This window comes from Microcaecilia unicolor, chromosome 1 (assembly GCF_901765095.1).
Source record: "Microcaecilia unicolor chromosome 1, aMicUni1.1, whole genome shotgun sequence".
Taxonomy (NCBI): domain Eukaryota; kingdom Metazoa; phylum Chordata; class Amphibia; order Gymnophiona; family Siphonopidae; genus Microcaecilia; species Microcaecilia unicolor.
The window spans coordinates 637905979-637918241 of record NC_044031.1 but is presented as its reverse complement, the minus strand read 5'-3'; the positions used below and the strand labels follow the sequence as shown (position 1 = coordinate 637918241).

Below are 12263 nucleotides of genomic sequence, written 5' to 3'. Positions count from 1 at the left end.
ACTGAGATTTGTCCTGCGGCATCACCTTCTAGATACTCCCTCAGCTTCTTCCCAAAGCTAAGCTGCAGACTTGCCTGTGGAAGGCTTTGCACATAGTGAAAAGCTGATGATACGCAAAGAGTGCCATTTGTCCCCACGAACATTTGTTTATGAATTCTTGTGCTTTCATCATTGCTCCATCCTCCTGAAGAAAACTCTCCAGCAGTGTGACTCCCCGTTCCTTAAACCTACGGTAAATACTGTTATCTCTATCCGGTGGAAAATCGTCATTACCATGCAGCTGCTGGTCGGATCTTGTCCCCATTCTAGTAACAGTTCTTTCCGTACCCATCTCATGGGCTCTAGAAGCATGCTTGCTGCATGTGGCATCTTTTTCCGTGCCACATGCAGCAAGTAATTAACGTGCCATGGGTAAAAGTATGCCTTTTCCATATCTGTCCCCAAGATCCAATCTCTTAAATGTCGCAATAAACAGGCCTTATTATATTTCTGTATGTCCGATAATCCCAAACCTCCATGCCTCTGAGCCCCCACTAAGTGCTGCCATTCCATCTTGGGGTTTTTACCAGCCCAGCAAAATGACATCACCAGCCTCCTGAGTGTTACCAGGTCTTTTCTTAGAAGTCTTATTGGCATAGCCTGTAGTATATATAGCCATCTGGGAAAAAGTATCATACGATATATATGTATTCTGCCCATGAGCGACAGAGGCAGGGAGGTCCATTTGGAAAGCTGATCCCTCATATCTTGTAGCAACTGTGCTACATTAAGATCATAAGTTGCCGAGCATCCATGGCTAATCTAGTTCCTAAGTATCTAAACGCCCCAGGTGCCCAGCGAAGTAGAAATCCAGTACCCCACCCACTTTTAAGTTCTTCTGTGCTAGCTAGTGCTTCAGATTTTAAATTATTTAATTTGAAGCTAGAGAAGTCCCCGTATTACTGTAAGCTTTCCATCAGTTGTGGCAATGACTGCCGGGGCTCTGTTAATAACACCAGTAGGTCATCTGCGAATGAATTCATGATATTTTTTTTTTCAATTTCTTTATTGATTTTGAGTATACAAAGATTAATCATCTTTGAGGAATACGCCAATGATAATTACTACAATATTCTTGCATATAATTTAAAGGAAAATAATAAAGAAAAACATTGTCTAAATAGTCCACAATAAGAGGAGATCCAAGGTTAAACCATAGGAAGTCTGGCAATTTAACAACACAAATATATTAAAGCAAAATATTGAGTAGTCGGTATCCTATTTCTAAACTGACCCGCAACTCTATTTAGTCAAAGCTTCTTGCTGTCCTGTACATCCAAAAACTTTATGTTTAGTAGAAATATTTTCAAGACTTTCTTTTATCTCTTTTATCTGGCTTGCATTGTTCAGTGAGACAGATATGAAAGCAGTACAAACCTTGTGCAGGGCCTCAAGGGCCAACCAAATAGACTCCAAAGATATTTCTTGGGGTCTCACCAGGGGTAGTAACATTTCGGCGTGTAACGAGGTTTCCTCTCCAATGTCAGCAGTTCGGATACCCTTCGTTACAGTTTCTCCTCCCGCCATACCTGATGAGCTCGCTCCCTCCACCGGAATAGACGCTGACACCACTTCCTTAGATGGGGTCTGCCGCCCCTTCGAGCCGTTCTCTTTCAGGCTCGGAACTCCGGCTCCATCTGGTTGTGGAGGTGTGTGTGTGGGGGGGGGGGGGGTTGCTGGACCTAATAGGCTGAGCGAAAATTTGCTCTCCAGACCTGGACTCTTCCCCGTCTCAGTCAAGGATACGCCCGTCGGTGTGGACACCATGAAGGAGGAGATGGAGGGTTGTCTCAAAGAGAGGGACTCTAGCCTCGGGAGGGGAGGTCCCCTAGGCTTGCCTTTTCTCTTCAGCATGCTATCGCAGGAAATAAGGTAACTTTCAATTTAAAGCGGAGAGCGTCCTTCTCCTGCTTCCTACTCCAACGCCATCTTGGATGTCTCTCAATAATAATAATTTTAAAAAGCTGTCTGAATTCATGATATTTAAACTGAACTTGATTTTATTGGTGATTTGTGCTAAATCATGTTTGTAGGGGATGTATAGTGTGACGTCATCAGCGTAAATGAATGGATTAAGGCCTTGTGTAGATAAGGCCTTGGCTAGTGGGACTATCATGAGGTTGAAAAGGATTGGTGATAGTGGGGATTCTTGTGGTACTCTGCAGTCTGGTTTTCAGGGTGACGATATGTTGGTGCTTGATTTCACTTGGTATGATCTGGTGGTTAGAAAGCCCTTAATTCAGCTGAGGGTGTTACCACCAATTCCGAAATAGTCTAGGAGTCTTAGCAAGATATTATGGTTAACCATGTTGAACGCACTGGACATGTCAAATTGAAGGAGGAGAATGCTTTTGCCTGTAGCTATCTCCTTTTGAATTTGGATAGGAGAGTGAGTAGTACTGTTTCAGTGCTATGTTGTGGTCAGAATCCTGATTGTGACTCATGTAGTATAGTGAATTTGTTTATGTAGTCGTTGAGCTGTTTGGTTACCAGTCCTTCCATGAGTTTGACTACTAATGGGATGGATGCTACTGGGTGGTAGTTGGTGATGCCGTTTGTTTTTTTTCTTGGTGTCTTTTGGTATTGGGGTGAGTAGGATGTTGCCTTTTTCTTTAGGGAAAATACCCCGCTGAAGCATGAAATTTAGATGGGATGTGAGATCTGTTATGAAGCAGTAGGGGGCAGATTGTATTAGGTAGCTGGAGCAGATGTCCAATTGACAATGGCTTTTGGAGTATTTTTTGGTCGCCTGAGTAACTATGTTGGCACTGAGGGTGAAGTTTGTCCATGATCGGTCCGTATTCGCCAGGGGTGGGGTTGAGCTCATTTATGAAGTTTTCTATTTCCGTGTTGTCCAGAGGTAGGGTTTTGCGTAGATTAATAATTTTTTTGTTGAAATATTTAGCAAGATTGTCTACAGATGGGATGTCGGTGTTGGTTGTGATGACCGGTGTTGTGTCTAGTAATTTATTCATGAGATGGTATAGTTTCTTCGTGTTGTTGTAGTCCGGCCTGATTTTGGTTTTGTAATATGACCTTTTGGTCTGTCTTATTGCATATTTGTATTTCCTTTGTATCTGTTTCCATGCGTTGAGTGTGAGTTCGTCTTTTTTTTTTCCATGCGCGTTCTAGTCTTCTTGATTGTGTTTTTAATTTTTTTCAGTTCTTCATTGAACCTTGGTATTGAGTTGTGTCTGCGTGAGGTTCTTGTTTGGAGGGGTGCTATTGTGTCTAGTATGTATCTGCATCTTTTGTCCCAAACTGAAAGATAGTGCATGGAGTCTGTTTGTGTTGTCCAGTCGTTTATTGTATAACTGTTGCCAGAAAGTATACAGGTCTATTTGGCCTCTCGTGGTGTGGGCTGTGTGTTCTCGCGTGTGGAGAGAGCCTTTTTTCCGCCATTTTAGGGATAGGTTTAATTTATAGTGGTCGGTCCATGGTATTTCTGTCCTTCTGGTTTGTGTTATGGTTAGGTTCTGGTCAGTAGATAGTTTGTATGAGATGAGGTCAAGTGTATGGCCCTTCGAGTGGGTTGTTTGCATGTTCGGCCATGTTAGATTGCATAAGTGAAGGAAATCTTTATAGTCTCGTGCATTTGTAGAGTTTGGGTCTTCTAGGTACATAAGTACATAAGTAATGCTACACTGGGAAAAGACCAGCATCCTGTCCACGACAGCGGCCAATCCAGGCCAAGGGCACCTGGCAAGCTTCCCAAACGTACAAATATTCTATAAATGTTATTCCTGGAATTGGGGATTTTTCCCAAGTCCATTTAGTAGCGGTTAACCGTCTAACCCCTTTTTAAACTCTGCCAAGCTAACCGCCTTCACCACGTTCTCCGGCAACGAATTCCAGAGTTTAATAACACGTTGGGTGAAGAAACATTTTCTCCGATTTGTTTTAAATTTACTACAATGTAGTTTCATCGCATGCCCCCTAGTCCTAGTATTTTTGGAAAGCGTGAACAGACGCTTCACATCCACCTGTTCCACTCCACTCATTATTTTATATACCTCTATCATGTCTCCCCTCAGCCTTCTCTTCTCCAAGCTGAAAAGCCCTAGCCTCCTTAGTCTTTCTTCATAGGGAAGTCGTCCCATCCCCGCTATCATTTTAGTCGTCCTTCGCTGCACCTTTTCCAATTCTACTATATCTTTCTTGAGATGCAGCGACCAGTATTGAACACAATACGCAAGGTGAGGTCGCATCATGGAGCGATACAGCGGCATTATAAATCCTCACACCTGTTTTCCATACCTTTCCTAATAATACCCATTCTATTCGCTTTCCTAGCCGCAGCAGCACACTGAGCAGAAGGTTTCAGCGTATTATCGACAACGACACCCAGATCCCTTTCTTGGTCCGTAAATCCTAATATGGAACCTTGCATGACGTAGCTATAATTCGGGTTCTTTTTTCCCACATGCATCACCTTGCACTTGCTCACATTAAACGTCATCTGCCATTTAGGTGGAGGTTAATGTCTCCTAATAGTAGTATGTTGGAGTTGGATACACATGTGTTTGAGACGAAGTCCATGTAGTCTGTTTGGCTTTCATTCCAGTTGCATGGAGGTCTGTAAAACAGGACACAGTTTAGGTGGTCAAGCAGGGTATTGTGGTGGATTCTGATTGAGGCTATTTCGAGGTGGGTTGTTATAGATTCTGCAATGGTTTCGAGAGGTGAGATCAGTATATGAGCGCTATACCCCCTCCTCTTTTTTCTTTTCTGGTCCAGTGAGTGATTTTGTATCCTGGAGGACAAAGGTTTAAAATGATTGGGTCCTCTTGATTATGTATTCAGGTTTCAGTGATGAATAGTAGATCGAGTTTCTCTGACGTGATCCAGTCTGTTATTATTGTTGTTTTATTTGTCACGGATCTGGCGTTGACATAGTCGACTTGAATTGTTTGATATGGGTCTTCTGCGTTCGGTGTTATATGGACTTTTTTTTAGCTGTCGTGTCTTCGATTGTGTGGATTTTTTGTATCCTTTCTTTTCCTTTTGTTGAGGTTGTGCAGATGTTGATGTTCTTCCTTTGTGTTGGTTATTGTCGGTTTGATGTGGTATGGTGAGTCTGGACAGTACTCGGTGATTGTATAATGTGGGTATGTTGTTAATTTCATACAATGCTACCCCTCCACTACTACTACTACTACTACTACTTGACATTTCTAAAGCGCTGCTAGGGTTACGCAGCGCTGTACAATTTAACATAGAAGGACAGTCCCTGCTCAAAGGAGCTTACAATCTAAAGGACAAATGTACAGTCAGTCAAATAGGGGCAGTCTAGATTTCCTGAAAGGTATAAAGGTTAGGTGCTGAAAGCAACATTGAAGAGGTGGGCTTTGAGCAAGGATTTGAAGATGGGTAGGGAGGGGGCTTGGCGTAAGGGCTCAGAAAGTTTATTCCAAGCATAGGGTGAGGCGAGGCAGAATGAGCAGAGCCTGGAGTTGGCGGTGGTGGAGAAGGGTACTGAGAGGAGGGATTTGTCCTGTGAGTGGAGGTTACGGGCGGGAACGTAAGGGGAAATGAGGGTAGAGAGGTAATGAGGGGCTGCAGACTGAGTGCATTTGTAGGTAAGAAGGAGAAGCTTGAACTGTATGTGGTATCTGAACGGAAGCCAGTGAAGTGACCTGAGAAGAGGGGTGATGTGAGTATATCGGTTCAGGCGGAATATAAGACGTGCAGCAGAGCTCTGAACAGATTGAAGGGGGGATAGATGGCTAAGTGGGAGGCCAGTAAGGAGTAGGTTGCAGTAGTCAAGGCAAGAGGTAATGAGAGCATGGATGAGAGTACGGGTGGTGTGCTCAGAGAGGAAAGGGCGAATTTTGCTGATGTTAAAGAGAAAGAAGCGACAGGTCTTGGCTATCTGCTGGATATGCGCAGAGAAGGAGAGGGAGGAGTCGAAGATGACTCAGAGGTTGCGGGCAGATAAAACGGGGAGGATGAGGGTGCCATCAACTGAGATAGAGAGTGGAGGAAGAGGAGAAGTGGGTTTTGGTGGAAAGACGATGAGCTCGGTCTTGGACATGTTCAGTTTCAGGTGGCGGTTGGACATCCATGCAGCAATGTCGGATAAGCAGGCCGATACCTTGGCCTGGGTTTCCGCGGTGATGTCCGGTGTGGAGAGATATAGCTGGGTGTCATCAGCATAAAGATGATACTGGAAACCATGAGATGAGATCAGTGAGCCCAGGGAAGAGGTGTAGATTGAAAAAAGAAGGGGTCCAAGGACAGATCCCTGGGGGACTCCAACAGAGAGCGGGATGGGGGTGGAGGAAGATCCATGAGAGTGTACTCTGAAGATGCGGTGGGAGAGATAGGAGGAGAACCAGGAGAGGACAGAACCCTGGAACCCAAATGAGGACAGTGTGGCAAGAAGTAAATCATGATTGACAGTATCAAAAGCAGCGGATAGATCAAGGAGGATGAGGATGGAGTAGTGGCCTCTGAATTTGGCAATCCACCATATGATCCAATTCCACCAATTCGATCCACCCTATCACTATGATATAATTTGTATCCTAGTATGACAGTGTCCCACTGGTTAGCCTCCTTCCACCACGTCTCAGAGATGCCTATTATATCTAATTTTTCATTTAGTGCAATACATTCTAATTCTCCCATCTTATTTCTTAGGCTTCTGGCATTCGCATATAAACATATTTCAAACTATGTTTCTGAAACAACCAAAATTTCAATAATTTTCAAATTTTTACATCATTCTGTTCAACTCTAATTTCTAACGGTAAAACAATCCACAAGCTAGGTGCCACTTGAATAAATAATTTTTTTGCAAGAAGACGACAGACTAGTAGCTGAAGCAGAGGGTAGATTGTAAGCTCTTTGAGCAGGGCCTGTCTTTCTTCTATGTTTGTGCAGCGCTGCGTACGCCTTGTAGCACTATAAAAATGCTAAATAGTAGTAGTAGTAGTAGTTCCAGTTGGTGCTATAAGTAGAGAGTTGCACATGTCTGTTGCGTCTAAGTTGACTAGAACTCTTGTTTCTATGTAATCAGGGCAAGATAAATTAAGGGTAATGAAGAGCAATTTGTGGAAGTGGCTCTAACTTGCTGGTCTCTATTGCCTGCGTATCAGATGCTTGTGGAGTTGTATATGTTTTTTAAAAGCCAGTTCCTCTCAGCTGAAGGACCCATCTACTGACGGGAATGTCCTCTAATCCTGAACCTGCCACCTCAGAGACTAATTTGTTAGTGTTCCTTGATAGTTTGTTTATTTTGCTTTCTTGATGGATGGAAGGGTGAATGGTTATTTATTTACATATGGATGGATGGATGTTCACAGCAAGTCAACTGGCTGTGCAGGGTTTTTTATCCTTTGAGGAGTGGTATGTAGAATCCTGATCCCACAGTCAGCTCCAGGCAAAAGGAGTTGAAGAAAAGAGGACCCTTACCCCTCTAATTATTGTGCCTGTTCAATTCCAAGAAGGGATATTCTCAGTGAGGCTGAGAAATTGCAAACCCATGAAAAGAGCTAGCCCTTCCTGCCCAGGTTGCTGTTGCTTTCCTTCAGAAAGGAGTGCTTTTGAACTAAGACAATACGGGTTAGATTCTATATATGGTGCCTGAAAATTCTGCATGGAAAAAATATACACCTAGGCGTATTCTCTAAAGCATGCCTATATTTTTATAGAATAGGCTTAAATTTCCGTGCAGTATATAGAATACGCCGAGCACCTCTCAACGCGACAAATTTTAATTGCAGCCATTTACGCCATGTTTTACTTGACATAAATCCGAACACCTAAATTAGGTGCTGAGCGGGTGTATTGTATTACAAAATGCATATATTTTAGAAACGCCTATGCCATGGCCATGGCCACACCCCCTTTTCAACTATGCACACCATATTACAGAATACACTTAGCAAGTTGTGAACGTAAATCTTAATTCCAATTAAGTGCTCATAATTGGTTGTTAAAATTCAATTAACAGCAATGATTTGCTAGTTCACTTATTAAGTTACATGCATTGTAGAATACACTTGAATTTCCACGCAGAAATGAAGGCACGATATATAGAATCCCAGGGTAAGTGCCTAAAACACAGAGGTCCAATGTAGAAAGTCTTGAAGTACAGCTGGCTCAGTGCTGGGTAATACCACAAATTAGTAATCCAAAAATACTGCTTCATGCAGTAAACAATGAGCATCACATTTTCCCTTATATGGCAGCCAGGTGCCACCATTTTTAAAGATGGCGGTGCCTGAGACAGGAGTGAACAAGTATTACTCCTGCTTCATTTAAGATATTAAGTCTGGGGGAGGGAGGCTAGGAGAGGGGTTGGGGGTCCTAACAGACACCAGGGACTTTTTTTTCTTAAATCATCAGGCTGGGAAGTGGGAGTGCCACTAGTCACCAGGGATTTTGTTCGGGGTTGGGTGGGAGGGTGTGTGCTAGACAAACTAACAGGGACATTTTTTTTCTATTTTGGGTGCAGGGCCACTATACCAGGGACTACTACAGAAAGCTACCTGCGGCAGGGTGGTTGGGTTGGTGGGAGATATCAGATATGTCCTACAGGATTTTTAATTTTTAGGGAAATATCCTCTTTTTCTTTTATGTGCCTATGACCATTGACCAACACACCAACCCACATAATGAAAGAAACAATCTCTGGCTTATTAGTCAGTTTGGACACATAGGGGTGCTAAGGAGAGAAAACACATTGCTGATCCCCTCTCTGCTCCCCTGCTGGTTGAATCTGTGAAAGGAATTTTGTTTGTGCAGCACGATTTTAAGCATATGTCACGCAAAGATTTTCATATGTGTCTCAGAAGCCAACCAAAGGGATATGCACTCTTTTATGATAAGTATGCCTAGGCTCAGACCCAGTCAAAATCAAATCCAGAAGTTCATGAAAAGTAGAATGTCTACTGCTGTACTGTAAGTAAATCACTGTTTGATGTGTGTTCATTAACTACAATTACATATTTCTTTAGAAAAGGTAGAAACCATTTTTATTTTTGCTGTCCTCTTTTCTTGTCTCCCCAAATATGGTAACCCTAGTGGGAGAGAGGGGGTGCCAGTGGACTTGCACAGCTCTCAACCAACCTTCTATGCTACCCTGAACCTGGCAAAAGTTTTCTGTGTCCTGTGCATGTCAAAAACTTTTCTATTCCTGCTTGGCTGTGAATTTGCTAATGACCCCATTACCACACACTTTAATGTGGTATGTAGTCTTGATTTTCACACAATGCTGAAACCCTTTCTGCATTGCTCAGCCATTAACTTTAATGGTAAACCCAAGGTAACTACATGGTTAGTTGCAAGGTAGCTATCTGTATGAGCTAAGGTTACCATTTTGCAGAGACAAAAAAGAAGACAGAAAATACTAAAAATGGTTGCTTCTTTTGCTAAAGAAATATTTAATCGTACCCTTTAATGAACACAGTAACACCAGTGGCGTAGCTATGTGGGGCCACGGGGGCCTGGGTCCCTGGTTTTGCTGGTGGAGGTCCCCAACCCCCCCCCCCCCCCAGCTGAAGCCTTCATCCAGCGCCGGTCTCTGGTACCGCTGCATTGCCTGCCCTGCTCTCTGTTCCCCTCACATCCTACTACTACTACTTATCATTTCTATAGCGCTACTAGACGTACGCAGCACTGTATACTTGAGCATGAAGAGACAGTCCGGCATGCTATTTTTAAATTTCACTAAAAGGAGCGTGCAGGACGTGAGGGGAAGAGAGAGCAGGACAGACAATGCAGCGGCGCCGGAGACCAGAGCTAGATGAAGACTTCAGCTGGTAGGGGTAGGGGACCCCTGCCAGCCAAGGTATTTGCAGTGGTGAGACAGTGGGGAGTGGCAACGGAGGGGGGCGGTGAGGCAGCAGACCAAAATGTGCCCCCACCTCAGGCTCTGGTCCCCTCCCACCGTGCGGTCTGGCTACACACCCCTGAGTAACGCACATCAAACAGTGACTTACTACAGTACAGCAGTAGACATTCTACTTTTCAAGAACTTCTGGATTTGAGTTTGATTGAGTCTGAGCCCAAGTGTACTTATCAGAAGAGCGCACATCCCTCAAGAACTTTGGCTGGCTTCTGAGATACGTGTGAAAGTTTTGCAATTGAAGTAAAACCCAGACTGGCTGAATCTGTCCTCGTTTTTCTGGAGCCATATGGTAACCCTATGTGTGACATACGCAATAAAGTTATGCTGCACTAACAAATTTCATTCCACATATTCAACCAGCAGGGGAACAGAAGGGATCAGCAATGCCTCTCTCTCTCTCTCTCTCTCTCTTTAGCACCCCCATTGTCTAACAGGCAAATGGTTTCTCTCCTTATGTAGGTTGGTGTGTTTGTCATAGGCACATAAAAGAAAAAGAGGGCATTTCCCTAAAAATTAAAAATCCTGGAGGACGTATCTGAAGAAGTCCAAAATGAGAATATGTTCTCTTAAAAGAGGCAATATGGTAATCCTAGTATGAGCCCTACAGTTCAGAGCAGCACAGTGTCAAATAAAAAGTCCCACTGCCTCGGATCTGCAAAGGGAGCAGTAGTGATGCCGTGCCTACGCTGACAGCATGGAGGAGCTAATGGTTAGTGAAGTGGAAGCTGAACCTGGGGAATTCCCACCATGGCTCCTTGTGACTCTCCCCAAGTTATCCAACCAAACCTCCATTGCTCCAGGCACAAAACTTACAAGTGGGGATAAAAGAAAAACGGCTACAATACAATATATAAACTATTGTACCACAGAAAAATGATATATAAAAGAGTCTCATAAAAAATGTCACTTTCTGCCTTAAAGCTTACATGGGTGGGGGGAGGGGGGAGTTGGTGTATTTACGAGGAAGTTCGAGTTTATGGAACGCTGAGATTGGGAGTTGGGTGATAAAGGGTGGAGCAATTAAAATTTAATATCCTGTTCATTTTGTATTTTTTCTTGAAAGCTACATCAGCATGCATGGCTATTTTTTAAGCAGAGAAAGGGATAGCGACCTGCATTAACCATTTCTAATTCGTTACCTTTATGGTTTCCTGCTGCTGGGTTCGTGCAGTGCTGAGAATCCTGCAGAAGTTTAAAACTAGTAGCTCTTTCCCTCTTCTTTGCTGCCCGTCCTGCGGTGAGCTGTATTATCTTTTAAACAAAAGTTGTTTTGATTAAACTCTTTGAAAAAAACATTCTCTAGCTCTGTGGTTTCAGTGTTCTGGGAAACAAGAGTGACTCACTTTTAAAGGGGAAGTGATACTGTTTGTCGGTTTGTAATGTGTTCAGTCAGATTAACAAATTTTGGACTGGTACTCATAGGTGCCAGTCTTGAGTGCAGATCTGCCCTGTGCCTTGACAGTATCCGGGGAGGGGTAAGTTCCATTGGGTTTAGCCCCCTCCCCCAATTATTTTGAAAAGTTCTCTCTCTTATGCTATTACTTGCTCATTGATTTTAAGTAGTAACATTAGGGAATAGAGTGTTGTGTGGTTGGTATTTTAGACTGATTCTGTGTGGTGGAGTTGAGAGTTATTAGTGGGATGGTTCCAGTGCTTTTTTTGTAGAAAAAAAGGTGCCGGTACTCATTATGGGCGGGGTCACCACATATGGCTCCACCCCTATGATAGCCACACCCACATTAACCACACCCCCTATACCAGCCATGGCGCATATAAACAGACATCATTGAAAATATTACAGTACTATAGGAGAAAAAAATAACGTGATTTGCTAAGTAGTAGTATACCCAGTGCAAAATAAGACAGCCAATGTAAATTCTCAAATTGGACATATTACAAACACTAAAATGAAAATAAAATGATTTTTTTCTACCTTTGTTGTCTGGTGACTGTTTTTCTTTCCATATTGGTCCCAGTCTGTGATTCTCCTTTCCTTTGTTTTCGCTTAACTCTTCTGTGCCATTTGTCATTTTTGTCTCCTTTTGCTTTGCTTTCTTCAATATTTTTCAGGCTCTCTCTCTGTCCAGATTTAATTCATTCTTACTATCCATTCTTTAATTTCCTTCATCTACCTGTGGCTTTTCATCTTTTCCTCACCCTTGTTCTCCCCATGCCCCTTCCTCTTATTCTCCAGTCTTTCTCTATTCCCCTTTTCCATCCAGCAGCTCTGCTTTCTCTCCCCATCCTTCCAGTGTCTCCCCTATTTCTTTCTGCATTCTTCCATCCAGCGTCTTCCCTCTTTCTCTCCCTATCCTTCCATCTGTTTTTCCCTCTCTCTCTCCCCATCCTTCCATCTGTTTTTCCCCCT

General features: G+C 43.3%; 1 long non-coding RNA gene across 2 annotated transcripts in view; it reads right to left on the bottom strand.

Moving 5' to 3' along the window:
• The window catches only part of LOC115481970, a 46213-nt gene extending 34905 nt beyond the window's left edge, over positions 1 to 11308 (bottom strand). Inside the window, exons 1-2 of one of the 2 annotated variants that reach the window (XR_003944019.1) lie at positions 11239 to 11308; positions 11035 to 11146 (exon numbers count right to left, since the gene is read on the bottom strand). This is a non-coding gene — a long non-coding RNA (uncharacterized LOC115481970). The other variant, XR_003944018.1, reaches the window with a different exon arrangement.
• Positions 11309 to 12263: the final 955 nt, after the last annotated feature.